The sequence below is a fragment of the Cololabis saira genome, unplaced genomic scaffold (genome assembly GCF_033807715.1).
Source record: "Cololabis saira isolate AMF1-May2022 unplaced genomic scaffold, fColSai1.1 scf341, whole genome shotgun sequence".
NCBI classification, from domain to species: Eukaryota; Metazoa; Chordata; class Actinopteri; order Beloniformes; family Belonidae; genus Cololabis; species Cololabis saira.
In genome coordinates, this window is record NW_026906505.1 from 1 (window position 1) to 15,000 (window position 15,000).

General features: G+C 39.4%; 3 non-coding genes across 3 annotated transcripts; all 3 read right to left on the minus strand.

The window, feature by feature from the left end:
* Positions 1–144: 144 nt before the first annotated feature.
* Positions 145–216, minus strand: trnap-ugg (transfer RNA proline (anticodon UGG)). The gene has a single exon. It is a non-coding gene; the product is annotated as a tRNA-Pro (tRNA).
* An 846-nt stretch (positions 217–1,062) lies between these two features.
* On the minus strand, positions 1,063–1,134 carry trnap-ugg (transfer RNA proline (anticodon UGG)). The gene has a single exon. It is a non-coding gene; the product is annotated as a tRNA-Pro (tRNA).
* A 13,451-nt stretch (positions 1,135–14,585) lies between these two features.
* Positions 14,586–14,657, minus strand: trnap-cgg (transfer RNA proline (anticodon CGG)). The gene has a single exon. It is a non-coding gene; the product is annotated as a tRNA-Pro (tRNA).
* Positions 14,658–15,000: the final 343 nt, after the last annotated feature.

Sequence of the window (15,000 nt, forward strand, 5' to 3'; positions counted from 1 at the left end):
CCAATACGGATAGTGGCAACATTTCAATCGTGGTGTCACAGTGCTGCATTTGACATGGTTGACCATAATACCTTGATAGACCGGGTTGAAGTCCTCTGAGTTTTGCTACTTGTTGGAGAAAACTACAACTTACATAAGTCACTGGGGCTCGTCCGGGAATTGAACCCGGGACCTCTCGCACCCAAAGTGAGAATCATACTACTAGACTAACGAGCCACAAAAATTGTAACTAGCAACACATACAACGTTTTTCTAACTTCAAAAACCAAAGACCCATGTCACATCATCATCAACATTTAGAAACTCAAGTAGGGCTGTTGACATGTGAGTGTGACTGTGAGACTGTGTTAGATTGGGACCATCTCCATGGAAACAACATCAATTCGATGATTGACTGCATTGCAGAGTACACTAATTTCTGTGACAAAGTTGAGAAAATCAGACAGTCAGACAGTGTTTCAATGGTAGACACAGGATATATATTCCACCTCTGTGTCCAATGAGAGAAACCTGGACACAATTGTCTCTAATTACTCATAGGAACCTGGCTGACATCATACACCACCTGAATTCCACCACTTGCTGCCTTGATACTCTGGCAACAGGGTTTTTTAAGAGTGTTGCACATTGTATGGCCTCAGAGCTTTCAGACGTTTTGAATAAGTCTCAGCGTTCAGGTATTGTTCCTCTGTGCCAGTCTAGAGAGTCACTTATGAACAGCTAAAGGCCCGTATAAAAATGCCCTTTCTTAGTAAAATCGTAGAAAAAGCTGTTTTTCAACGTGTGTACAAACTCCTAACATTATATAAGTGTTTTGATGTTCTCCAGTCAAGTTTCCACATCCCAGCACTAAGACAGTTCTAGTTCAAGTCCGTAATGACATCTGCTTCAATACGGATAGTGGCGACATTTCAATCGTGGTCTCACAGTGCTGCATTTGACATGGTTGACTATAATACCTTGATAGACAGGTTGAAGAAGTAGGTGGGACTTTCTGGCCTGGTTGAAGTCCTATGAGTTTTGCTACTTGGTGGAGAAAACTACAACTTACATAAGTCAATGGGGCTCGTCCGGGAATTGAACCCGGGACCTCTCGCACCCAAAGCGAGAATCATACTACTAGACCAACGAGCCACAAAACTCATAACTAGCAACACATAAAATGTTTTTCTAAATTAAAAAACCAAAGACCCATGTCACATCATCATCAACGTTTAGAAACTCAAGTAGGGCTGTTGACATGTGAGTGTGACTGTGTTAGATTGGGACCATCTCCATGGAAACAACATCAATTCGATGACTGACTGCATTGCAGAGTACACTACTTTCTGCGACAAAGTTGAGAAAATCAGACAGTCAGTCAGTGTTTCAATGGTAGACACTGGATATATTCCACCTCTGTGTCCAATGAGAGAAACCTGGACACAATTCTCTCTAATTACTCATAGGAACCTGGCTGACATCATACACCACCTGAATTCCACCACTTGCTGCCATGATACTCTGGCAACAGGGTTTTTTTTGTTTTTTTTTTATATTTTTTTTTAATTCAAGATCTTTTTATTAAAATTTTCACAAAGTAAAAAAGGTGAAATGCTGAATGTCAATTACAAATATTTTGAGTAGGCATGGGCATGTTAATCATAGCATACACCAGTGCACAAAATATAAAAAAACAATTAAACAGTATGAAAAGATATAAAATAGTAACAAAAACAAACTACAGACCAAACTAATCCCTCCCATGTCACTGCCAGATTACTAATCACAATATGAGGTCATTCTAACATCAAAAGCCTGCACTAGGAATACAAAAGAAATATGAAGTATAGTTCACAGGGTCTGGAATGCTTCTAGAAAAGGTCCCCACACTTTCTGGAACTTATTTGATTGCTGAAGCGAGTATCTAATTTTCTCCAGTTTTAAGCAGGACATGATGTCTTCCAGCCATTGTGCACGAGTAGGAGGGAAGGGATCCTTCCACCTGAACAGAATTGCCCGACGAGCCAAAAGGAAGGCAAAAGACAAAGGGCCAAATCCACAAAAGGATTGCGCGGCTTTTGCGGCCGCTAAACCGGTGCAAATGAGACAAAAAGAGAGCGTCTAATTCACAAAGCACCCGCAAAGGGCGAATTGCTCCACAAACTGCGCTGCCAAGCAAATAGTGGCAGTCTGCACCGGTACCATTTGCATGCATGCAAATTAGGTAATTCGGCGCAAAATTGCCCCCTTTCTATGCAAATAAGCCTCATTGCAAAAAGCGCCTAATTCACAAAGGCCAGCGGTATTTGCCACACGCAAAAATAGTGGAGCAAATACCGTCTTTCAGAAGCGTGTATTAAACTGCGCGCAAACTCCTCACTCCCCGTATCTGTTTCTCTCTCTCAATGTCATTCAAGCCTGTGTGATACTGAATGATATTAAGGGTGAAATCTACAGTCAGACATGACTGTAGACAGTCAGATCAAGTGGGGTTGTGGACTTATCTCGGATTTAAAAATAAAAATAACAGGACGGAGCTCAGGATTCATCCATACAGTAAAGGGGCTGCTTTATTACAAACAATTCCACCATATAAACATAATCTAGAATGTGTGTGTTTAACAGCTTAATAATGTCATCACATATCACAACATATATCAGACTTAAAATAATAAAATAATAAATTAAAATAGCGCTGATCGTGTCCCTCTGTGTGAAGCTCAGTCAGTCAGGCCTCTGGTGCTGCTGCTGCTGCCGTGGTGACATGCGGGGAACCTCCTCACACTTTAGGACAGAACAAATGAGGGGCTGCGTTTAGGGAGCCCCACGGAGCCCTTAAAGGGACTCAGATTTTTTTTCATATATATGAGTTTTACTCGCGCGTGAAACCTTTACGTGCAAGTGTATGGTGCCTAAATTAGGGTCCCGCGTTAAAACGACGCAGAGCCTACGGCGTAGGGTACGCGGCGACGCGCACCTACGCCGTAGGCTCTGCGTTAAAGGAACGCAGAACCATAAACCCGCCCTGAGCAGCTCTGAGGGGAGACGGGAGAAGAGGAGAGGGAGCGGGGGGTGAAGCGGGGCTGCGGGGCCGTTTTCGTATCGCTTTCATACAGTGTACACATACAGCTTTCATACGTGTAGCAAAACAAAGAACATGAATTACCATTAGATCCTGATCTGATCCCGATCCAGTGTTAATGAAGTTACTGGTGCTGTGCCTTGTGCGTAAATGCGCACAGCCTCTTAACATTTGACATTTCATTAGCTTATGTCATACAGACACTGAGGTCTTTTCTATCTATCTATCTATCTATCTATCTATCTATCTATCTATCTATCTATCTATCTATCTATCTATCTATCTATCTATCTATCTATCTATCTATCTATCTATCTATCTATCTATCTATCTATCTATCTATCTATCTATCTATCTGCATGCGAAATACTAGAGAAGTACAAATATGTGAAAGTTGAGGCTGTTGTGCTCTCTGCAGTTTTCATTAGGGACCAATCTGTGTGCTGAAATACGGAGAACACTGGAAACAGCTCCGCTCACTCAGACAAGTGCAAATTGCACTCAGCCGCAAAACTTTATGGGCGTGTTTGCGCCGGTATATCATTAGAGCAAAATCTTTTGTGAATAGGACCTTAAAGCGGGGCAAATGCAGCGCAATTCACAGCGCTATTTGCGGGCGCAATCTGTTCTTTGTGGATTTACCCCAAAGTGTGCCCCTGTGCAGTGGTTAACTTCCTTCCTCCCTCCATGACCCCAAACAGGGCAGTCAGTGGGTTTGGTTCTAATCTGATTTTAAGCACCAGAGAGAGAGTATGAAAGACTTCCATCCAGTATTTGTTTAGACATGGGCAGGACCAGTACATGTGGATGAGAGAGGCTTCTGCTACTTTACATCTTACACAGTATGGACTAATATCTGGGTACATGGAGGATAACTTTGCCTTGGAAATATGAGCCCTGTGTACCACTTTAAACTGAATTAAGCAGTGACGTGCGCACAGGGAGGTTGTATTAACCAGTTTGAGTATGGACTCCCAGGTATCCTCTGATAAGGGAAGCCCTAAGTCCTGCTCCCATGCTGCTTTGAGTTTATCTGTAGGGGCACTCCTAAGATCCAGCAACATGCCATAGAAAGACGAAATGAGCCCCTTTTTGAATGGGTCTGTGGCAAGAACTTTGTCAACTGTGGTCAAGCCTATCGATGCACCAGGGCTGGGTGTCTGGGAAAGAACAAAATGTCTAGCCTGAAGATACCTAAAGAAATGTGATTTTGGAAGGCTGAATTTACTACTTAACTGCTCAAAAGATGCCACGGTGCCGTCTATGAACATGTCTCTAAAACGAATCATACCCCTCCTGTGCCGTTCCTGGAAGGTGGGGTCCTCAAGGGATGGTTTGAAAAAGTGATTTGATGCAATGGGGCTAAGAAGAGAGAAGCTTTGAAAACCAAAAAACTTCCTAAATTGGGCCCAAATTCTAAGAGAATGTTTAACCACTGGGTTTTTGATTGATTTAAGTGAAGGAAGTGGAAGTGAGGAGCCGAGTAGGGCAGGAATTGACAGGTCATCAGTTGGATGTAACTCCATCGCCACCCAGTCAGGGCGGTCAGCGCCGTCGCAGTAGAAGGACCAGAATGCAAGGCAGCGCAGGTTAGCAGCCCAATAATAATAACGAAAGTTTGGGAGGGCCAGACCACCTGCAGACTTTATTTTTTGAAGGTGAGTCTTGTTCAAACGTGGCCGTTTACCCCGCCATAAGTATGAAGATATAACTGAGTCAAGGGACTGAAAAAAAGAACCAGGAATAAAGAGTGGTAAGGTCTGGAAAAGGTACAAAAATTTTGGTAAAATGGTCATTTTAACTGAATTGATGCGACCCACAAGAGACATTGACAGGGGTGACCATTGTGAAAGGATTTGTTTGGTCTCATTTAACAATGAGATAAGATTCTCTTGGAGCAGGTCTCTGTGTTTCCTTGTCACAAATATGCCTAAATAGGAGAATTTGTCATTTACAATTTTAAAGGGAAAATTGGCAAGGTCTAAAGCACGCGATTCGAGATTGGTAGGGAAAAGCTCACTTTTGCTGAGATTCAGTTTATAGCCTGAGAGTTTCCCAAACTGACTGAGAAGTGACAGCGCAGGGGGTAATGAGGCCAGAGGGTGAGAGATGAAAAGCAAGAGGTCATCGGCATAAAGCGATACCTTATGTTCCCTGCCACCTCTCCAGATACCGGACACATCCTCACAAGATCGGAGCGCTGTGGCAAGCGGTTCGATAGCCATGTCAAAAAGCATGGGACTAAGGGGGCACCCCTGACGGGTTCCACGATGCAGATTAAATGGTTTTGACCGTTGAGAGTTAGTACGAATTGAGGCTGTCGGGTACAAATAGAGAAGTTTAATCCACAGAGCAAAGTTCGGACCAAAACCAAACCTGTCCAGCACAGCAAAGAGATAATCCCATTCAACGTGGTCGAATGCTTTCTCCGCATCCAGAGAGACAACGCATTCAGGGATAGCCTCAGAGGCAGAGTAGATAATATTGAACAGTCGCCTTGTGTTGAAGTAAGACTGCCTACCTTTAATGAAGCCAGTTTGGTCTTCAGATATAATTGTGGGGAGGGCATTCTCCAGCCTATGGGCTAGGACTTTAGCTAGGATTTTAGCATCTGTGTTTAAGAGGGAGATGGGCCTGTAGGAGGCGCATTCAGTAGGATCCTTCCCTTTTTTAGCTATGAGGGTGATACAGGCCTCTGAAAAAGAAGGAGGGAGGGAACCGTGGCTGAAGGATTCTGAAAGAACTGTAGATAGCAGTGGGGAAAGCAGAGTAGAAAACTTCTTTAGAAATTCCGCCCGGAAGCCATCAGGGCCAGGACATTTACCCGACTGCAGTGAAGAAATGGCTCGAGTTATCTCCATCAGGGATATCGGTTCTTCTAATGTCTTCCTTAGATCTGGTGAAAGACTGGGAATACTAAGACTATTTAAAAAGTCTGCAATCTCATCTCGATCAGTCTGAGATTCCGAGGTGTATAGCTGGGTATAAAAGTCCCTAAATGCTTCATTTATGAGTAAGTGATCTGTAGTTACATGGCCATTTGGTAAACGAATCTTAGAAATATTTTGTTTAGCCTTAGAGCCTTTAAGTTGGTTGGCTAATAATTTGTCAGATTTGTCTCCATAAACATAAAACCTGGTTTTACTTTTCAGAAGTGACTGTTCAATTGGGTGAGTGGTGAGCAGGTCAAATTTAGTTTTAAGTTCTAGACGCTTTTTGTAAAGATCTGGGGATTTAGTCCGAGAATATTCTTCATCGACCTCTTTGATTTGGCGGGCAAGGTCTGATCGCTCCCTATAAGATTTTTGCCTCACCCTAGCAGTGTAGGATATAATCTGTCCCCGGAGATAAGCCTTGAGGGAATCCCAGACAGTTAGACTAGACATTCCTGGAGTCATATTCGTGGATAGGAAAAAGGCTATTTCCGTTTCCATTAATTTAACAAAATTTCTGTCCGACAGCAAAGTTGAATTGAATCGCCACTGTCTGTCTCTTTGAGGTAAGTCAGGAAGGGACATGGTTAGGACCACAGGAGCGTGGTCGGAAATGACAATGCTCTGATAAGCACAGGAATGAACCAGGGGAATCAGTTGATTATCAATAAAAAAATAATCAATCCTTGAGTATGTGTGGTGCACTTGTGAGAAAAAGGAGTATTCTCTGTCACATGGATGTAAAGAACGCCACACATCACAAACACCGTAGTCAGAAAGGAACGCCTGAATAAGACGGGCTGACTTACTTGCTGTGCCGGGGTTGGTAGAGGATCGGTCTAGGACTGGGTCGAGCCAGCAATTAAAATCACCACCAAGTATGAGAGAATATGTATTAAGGTCAGGGAGCAGTGAAAACAGTCGTTCAAAAAAGACTGCATCATCTGAATTAGGGGCATAAACGTTCACAAGTACGACCAATGTATTGAATGATTTCCCAGAAACGATCACGTAGCGACCAAACTTGTCAGAAATCACATTGTGCTGCTCAAATGAAACATTCTGACTGAACAGAACTGAAACTCCTCGGGCCTTAGCTTGAAAGGAGGAGTGAAATCCCTGCCCTGACCACCTCGGGAACAGGCGGCTATTATCAGAACTGCGAATATGAGTTTCTTGTAGAAAGGCTATTTCTGTTTTAAGATGTTTTAGATGTGAGAAGACCCTTTTCCTTTTAACAGGGTGATTCAGACCCTTAACATTCCAGCTCACCAGCTTCAAGTATCTATTCATAATATCTAAGAAGAAAAATTAGGAGGTGAGCACAATGACCTAGGCAAAAAAAAAAGAAAACGGAAAGGAGGTTGAATGTGACCCACATTAAGTAATGAGTTGAAAAGAGTTAATGCAAAGTTTCTGGCAGTGACATATCCCCCCAACCCACCCACCCCAACTAAGACAGCTGCTATAGAAAAATAAAAAAAAAAGCAGCAAGCTCTTCAAAACAAACAAAGTGCAATAACGCATTTTCCTGTCCTACACACTAGTAGCTTTTGCTCCCGTATCATATATACATATTAGCACCTTAAAACGTGTAGATATAAATAAAAAAATAAATACCCTCTCAAATCTTGACCTGGAAGTCCCGATATGAGCCCAGAAATATTTGTACAAAAATATAAAATATAAAACCTCCGACCTAAGCAGCGTAAAAGTAAGGTTAACAGCTTACAATTATTACAAAACTTATAGATAAATCGGAAAAGCTTTTATTTCTTCGTTTTTTTTTTTTGTTTTTTTTTTCTCTCCCCTTCCACTACTTATTTTTTCCCCTTTTTCCCCCATCCCTCAAATAGCCAAAAATAACTGCAAATTAATAACATTTGCAAAGGGGCAGTCAAACCAACAACAGAGGAAAATAAAGTTTTGAACACACTAACCCGGAAAAGATTTCAGGCAAAAAAAAAACTTGCCGCTCTTCGAAGCCATCTCGGAGGTAAGTGGGCTCGTTCGAGACAAAGTTTGAAAGTTTGAGGGCTTGGTGGTTTAAAAAGTTTGGCACTCACGGGAGCACTCACGAAACACGTCTACTCCATCTGCTCACCAACCGGAAGCCGTAATCTTTAAATATTATTTTTACAACTCCTGATTTTTTCAATAGGAAAATCACAAAATATGCAATATTTTCAAAAATTAGGTTCAAAGTGAAATATATTACAGCATTGACTATGTCAATAATTGATAACATTTATTTTGATGCATTATTATTTTTGGAACAATGAGAGTTCATTTAAAAAAACTTACACTCTTTACCTTCATGTCCAAATTTGCCCCATTGACTCCCATTATAACCATATATTTTTTATGTACTGTAATTCTTACCTATTATAATTTTTTTCAGACGAATTCCTAATAAATCTAAGCCTCTACCTTCAAAATACAGAGAACACAGGTTTTATGTCTGGTGACCCCCCCAAAACTAGCAGGGGCAGCAGAGCTTCATCACATCAAGTTTCAGTGACGTCTCATCCATCCCGCTCCGTGTTTAGTTGGGGTCTTCCGTTTAAAAAAGTGTCAGCCTCCACCAGTGGTGGACAGTAACAGAGTAAATTTACTTGAGTACTGTACTTAAGTACATATCCAGAGGATTTGTACTTTACTTGAGTATTAGATTTCTTTGGTAATTATTACTCTTACTTGAATACATTTCCAAGACAAATATTTTTACTTTTACTCGAGTAAATTTCTAGGAAGGCTGAAAAGTACTCGTTACTTTCAGGTCTGCTCTTTTTTCTTCTTCCCTAAAATCCTATTGGACACAAGCTGTTTTTGTCAAAGGAGGAGACCTATCACAGTGCACGCTCTCCACTGGGATGTACGTAAAGCGGAAATACGTCAAGCCTCCTCAAAACGGTACCGCCAAAGTAGCCTGCGTTTGTCAAGACAGAGCCGCAACAAGTCAAGACATAGTCGCAACAATGGCTACGCCTGCGTCAGGAGAAGAAAGACAATCCGCTGAGTCGTCTGAGTCTGATAATGAGCCGGACTCGGAGCAGGGACTTTCACAAAATCCTTGGCCGTATCTTAACTCGATGTTTGAGTTCGACCGAGTAAAAAAACGAGGGCACAGACAAACCACAGACAAAATAAAAAAATTTAATTAAATTAAAATTAAAAAATATAGTAATTTACTGATGTGGAAAATAAGAAATTTACTCTTACTCTTACTCTTACTTTTACTTAAAGTAAATTTAAAAGCATTTACTTTTGGATACTTAAGTACCTTTAAAAGCAAGTACTTTTCTACTCTTACTCGAGTAATATTTTGACTGAGCTACTTTTACTTGTAACGGAGTAAATTTTGACCAGTAGTATTTGTACTCTTACTCAAGTACTGGGGTCGAGTACTCTGTCCACCTCTGGCCTCCACAAGGTGTATTAGCTTCTACACACACCCTTTCAGTTACATGACTGAGAAGTCAGTCTTTCAAATTTACCGACGTAAACTTCTTCTTCTCCATTATTCAAGTGTTACTGAGTCAAATATGCAGCATCTTTTTGAAAAGTTTACATTTTGTCAGAATGATGTATTTGTTATGACAACTTGAATTGTGAACTTTGCAAAAAAAGTGTCATAAAGTTAACATTAAGAGCTAATAGTTTAACGTAGTTAGATTAATCTTACCATGTTCTCCAGATGAATTTCCCTTTTCCGTTTTTTCCTTGTGTGTGGTTATCCTGGTCCTGCGAGGGGTGAGACTCCGAGCTCATCCATCTCATCCACCGCGGTCAGTGCGCGCAAAGAAAAAAGTGCGGCGTGCCAATTCGGAACTAAGGTTTTAACTAAGTGCTCCTACTCGGGAAATTCAGAGTCTTCTTGGAGAATAAGTTTTCTGACATCACACAACAATGTCTAATGTCAATGTCTGGAACGCTTTGAAGACAGAAATGGGAGTTTTCAATGGGGAAACCCAGAGTTCTGAGGCGTCATGAACGCAGCATTGGCGCGCACCAGAACTCAGGAGTTATGCGGTGTAACCTGGGTGTAACTGCCTTGTAGGAGGAGCAGAATGTTCTGGCAGGACGGACAGTAATTTTAACAGGATAGCCATTTACCAAGCTGCACGTTTCATTTTAGGAGCACACGGCATGCGTGGGTTAAAGTTAGCAAACAAGTTGAGTGAGCTGACAGAAGGCAAAAAAAAAAACCCACAAACACCTCAAACTAATTGAATGGCTCCAAAAGAAAAAAATACTGAGATGGAAAGTCAAGTGCAACCGGTGTCATCACAAAAGGAAGCTGAAGAAAAAGATGGTGGATCTGTGGACCGATTTGAATGGTAGGTAACTTTGGCTAACATTGTGGGACAACTTTTTTGGTCAGTATTATTATTATTATTATTATTATTATTATTATTATTATTATTATTATTATTATTATTATTATTATTATTATTATTATTATTATTATCATTATTATTATTATTATTATTATTATTCACCAGCTTGATTTCATATTGGACAACATTGCTGCATCCTCAAGAACCCTTTCAAGAATGGCAAAGCAACGGGAGGTCTGCGTGACAGCGATAGAGAGGTTGCATCATAGAGAAGGACAGAGAATTGGGGGAAGGAGCATTTCGTGGTGATAGATGAGTCACTTCAGACATAAAAGAAAGGTAACTTTTTATATTTACTGCTACAAATTATTAGGCTGCTAATTATGACTTAGTCTTGTGATGCCCAACGTTCAGGTCGAGACTGGACAAGACTTGAATGTCTGGGGAAGTTAAAAGTAAAATAGGCAGGTTAAATAAGAGTTTTCTTTTTCCTGCTCCTTTCTGAACATGGATAAAGATGCAATTGTTTGCTATTTCCTTTGGTACAATTTGAATGTTTCCATGGGCAGAACAAGTAAATGAAATTAAATGAAAATCTGTGTTAGTCTTTCGTCCTCAACCAATGATTGGTTAGCTTTGCTTTGCACACACCTTACCAGAAACGTCAGCAATGTTAGCAACGAAAGGCCCACCCTAAAACACTGTTGGTTGGTTTTGCAACACTGTTTTTTTTAAAACTCACAAAACGTTTCCACCCAGACACCCGCTTATTTTTACAAAATTGAGGCGGAACTTCCCCAGACAATCATTTTGAAACATTAGAGTTTGGAAACGAGACTAGTTATAACCACATCACCAATGTGGAAAAATTAATTAGTATATTCAAAGATTCAATATGTAAAATTTGATCCGAATTTTGAGGTAAAACATTACAAAATCATGTGCAATTATCAGAAATATGTTTAGAAAGAAGAGTTTAAATGTTATGTCAAAGACATTTACCAATTGAAGATGCAAAAGGCACCATATACAAGCGCAACAGTAAAAGTTGGTGGCGAAGTGCAAATATGCGGCCTCCAGCAGGGAGCAGGGTGCGGATTTTTATTTTAAAAGTTGTACCAGCGCTCCTGCTCCATCCCGCTCCAATTTAGCTCCAGGGCCACCCATACCTGACCCACAACCAGCTTGTTTTCTAGCTGGATCTGTTTGTTATCGAAAAGTATGTAATTGATTAAATTATTATTCAAACTGTGGGAGGGAAGAGACCTGAAACAGAACTCATACTGGAATCTGACGATGCCAGGTTTGGGTTTAAGTGTACAACGCTGCTTTTTTGGACAGGTCTGTGAGCAAGGAGCAAGAAAATTCTCACCTGCTCTGTTTCCCTCACATGCTCTGGTCCACCATCCACATGTAGAGACCTATACTGTATTTTTTAGCCTGGTATTTGGCTGTACTTTGTGTGTATAAAAAGAGTTAAAAACTGCAAGATCTAACTGCTGTCTGAGCGTCGATCAGCTGAGCCAGAGCACAATGGGTGTGGCCCTACACAGCTGTAGCAGCATGTGTGTATGTTTTATAACATCGGCAAGAAAAAAAAAACATTGTTGATTGTCTTCTCAATCGCAGTGAAACGATTGGATTGCCGATCGACAGAAGCCAAGTTGAAACAGCAGCCCATCATTTATAATGTTCATGCTTATAGTGATGAAAAACAGAATGGGACAGAATCATTCCTATAGAAACTCTTAAATTTGGCTATAGTAATCATCCATTCCATGGAAATCTTGCATTTTACTTTGTCTAATCAGATTTGTCAACTTTATTCCTGCTAACATTATAAATTTATCTGACACAAGGTTAATAATCTTGTTTCTTGTTCTGTCATTTTCCCCAAAACACAGTATGGGGGGCTGGAAGCGGAGGAAGTGGGTGTTCGGGATGCTGGGGGTGCAAAGCACGCGGCCAGGGCGAAGACATCCAGGGAAGCCGGTGCTTCGCTTGGTGGAGAAGAGGGGGAGGAGGGAACTGGTGCCACTCATAGCTCATCATGTCAAAAGGGAGCAGACATTTCCAGGGAGGATAAACAGAGGGTAGCCTTTCATACTGTGTTATTGTATTATGATGTGTATATATATATATATATATATATATATATATATATATATATATATATATATATATATATATATATATATATATATATATATATATATATATATGTATATATATATGTATATATATGTATATGTTGTATACATATAACAAATGTTATCTGTTAAAATCTGTTTTATTTTGTTTTAAATAAAAAGTGTAAACTTTTTTATATGTAATTGCTTCATTTACTAATGGTTAACTATGGTTAAGTAATGCTTATGAGGCAGTTAAGCATTAATAATGTGTTACCTAAGGGATACATGTGTTACACTTTACAATAAGGGTCCAGCAAGCCTTTACTAATGGTTAACTATGGTTAAGTAATGCTTATGAGGCAGTTAAGCATTAATAATGTGTTACCTAAGGGATAAATGTGTTACACTTTACAATAAGGGTCCAGCAAGCCTTTACTAATGGTTAACTATGGTTAAGTAATGCTTATGAGGCAGTTAAGCATTAATAATGTGTTACCTAAGGGATAAATGTGTTACACTTTACAATAAGGGTCCAGCAAGCCTTTACTAATGGTTAAGTAATGGTTAAGTAATGCTTATGAGGCAGTTAAGCATTAATAATGTGTTACCTAAGGGATAAATGTGGTACACTTTACAATAAGGGTCCAGCAAGCCTTTACTAATGGTTAAGTAATGGTTATGAGCCACTCCTATACATTTATTAAGGTTTATGTCAGGTTACCGTTCATAAGGTCAGGTAAGCTACCTGATAACATACACAGCACCATTAGGAAATGATTACTTAAGACTCTAAATAGTTGCTTAATAATGCCCATCCAGTAAACATGTACACCATTAATGAATGATTAGTAGATGTATTAGGTAGCTGTTACTTAATGCTTATTCACTCCAAATAAACACCATTAGTAAATGATTACTAGGGACATTATTAACGTTTTACTTATGTATTAACTAATGTATTACTTAATACTAAGTAATGCATACATAAGGATAAATAATTACATCATGTAACGTTTATTAATGCTTACTAATGTATTAATTAACTCTGAGCAGTAGGCATTAATTAACTGTTTATTAATGCATTAACTAATATGCTAATTAATGTTAAGTAATACATAATAATGGTTATTTAACTATTATTAAACTGTTAATTAATGTTTAATAATGCATTAACTAACGTTAATTAAGGGACCCTTATTGTAAAGTGTTACCACTTTTTTATATGTGATTGCTTCATTTACTAATGGTTAACTATGGTTAAGTAATGCTTATGAGGCAGTTAAGCATTAATAATGTGTTACCTAAGGGATAAATGTGTTACACTTTACAATAAGGGTCCAGCAAGCCTTTACTAATGGTTAAGTAATGGTTAAGTAATGGTTATGAGCCACTCCTATACATTTATTAAGGTTTATGTCAGGTTACCGTTCATAAGGTCATGTAAGCTACCTGATAACATACACAGCACCATTAGGAAATGATTACTTAAGACTCTAAATAGTTGCTTAATAATGCCCATCCAGTAAACATGTACACCATTAATGAATGATTAGTAGATGTATTAGGTAGCTGTTACTTAATGCATATTCACTCCAAATAAACACCATTAGTAAATGATTACTAGGGACATTATTAACGTTTTACTTATGTATTAACTAATGTATTACTTAATACTAAGTAATGCATACATAAGGATAAATAATTACGTCATGTAACGTTTATTAATGTTTACTAATGTATTAATTAACTCTGAGCAGTAGGCATTAATTAACTGTTTATTAATGCATTAACTAATATGCTAATTAATGTTAAGTAATACATAATAATGGTTATTTAACTATTATTAAACTGTTAATTAATGCTTAATAATGCATTAACTAACGTTAATTAAGGGACCCTTATTGTAAAGTGTTACCAATGTTTTTCTAAATTTAAAAAACAATGTTGCCTTTCCTGGCAAAGATTTCAGTCGTGGTGTCACAGTGCTGCTTTTGACATGGTTGACCATAATACCTTGATAGAACTGTTGAAGAACTAGGTGGGACTTTCTGGCCTGGTAGAAGTCCTATGAGTTTTGCTACTTGGTGGAGAAAACTACAACTTACATAAGTCACTGGGGCTCGTCCGGGAATTGAACCCGGGACCTCTCGCACCCGAAGCGAGAATCATACTACTAGACCAACGAGCCACAAAACTCTTAACTAGCAACACATAAAATGTTTTTCTAAATTAAAAAACCAAAGTCCCATGTCACATCATCATCAACATTTAGAAACTCAAGTAGGGCTGTTGACATGTGAGTGTGACTGTGAGACTGTGTCAGATTGGGACCATCTCCATGGAAACAACATCATTTCGATGACTGAGTAGACTAATTTCTGTGACAAAGTTGAGAAAATCAGACAGTCAGTCAGTGTTTCAATGGTAGACACAGGATATATTCCGCCTCTGTGTCCAATGAGAGAATCCTGGACACAATTGTCTCTAATTACTCATAGGAACCTGGCTGACATCATACACCACCTGAATTC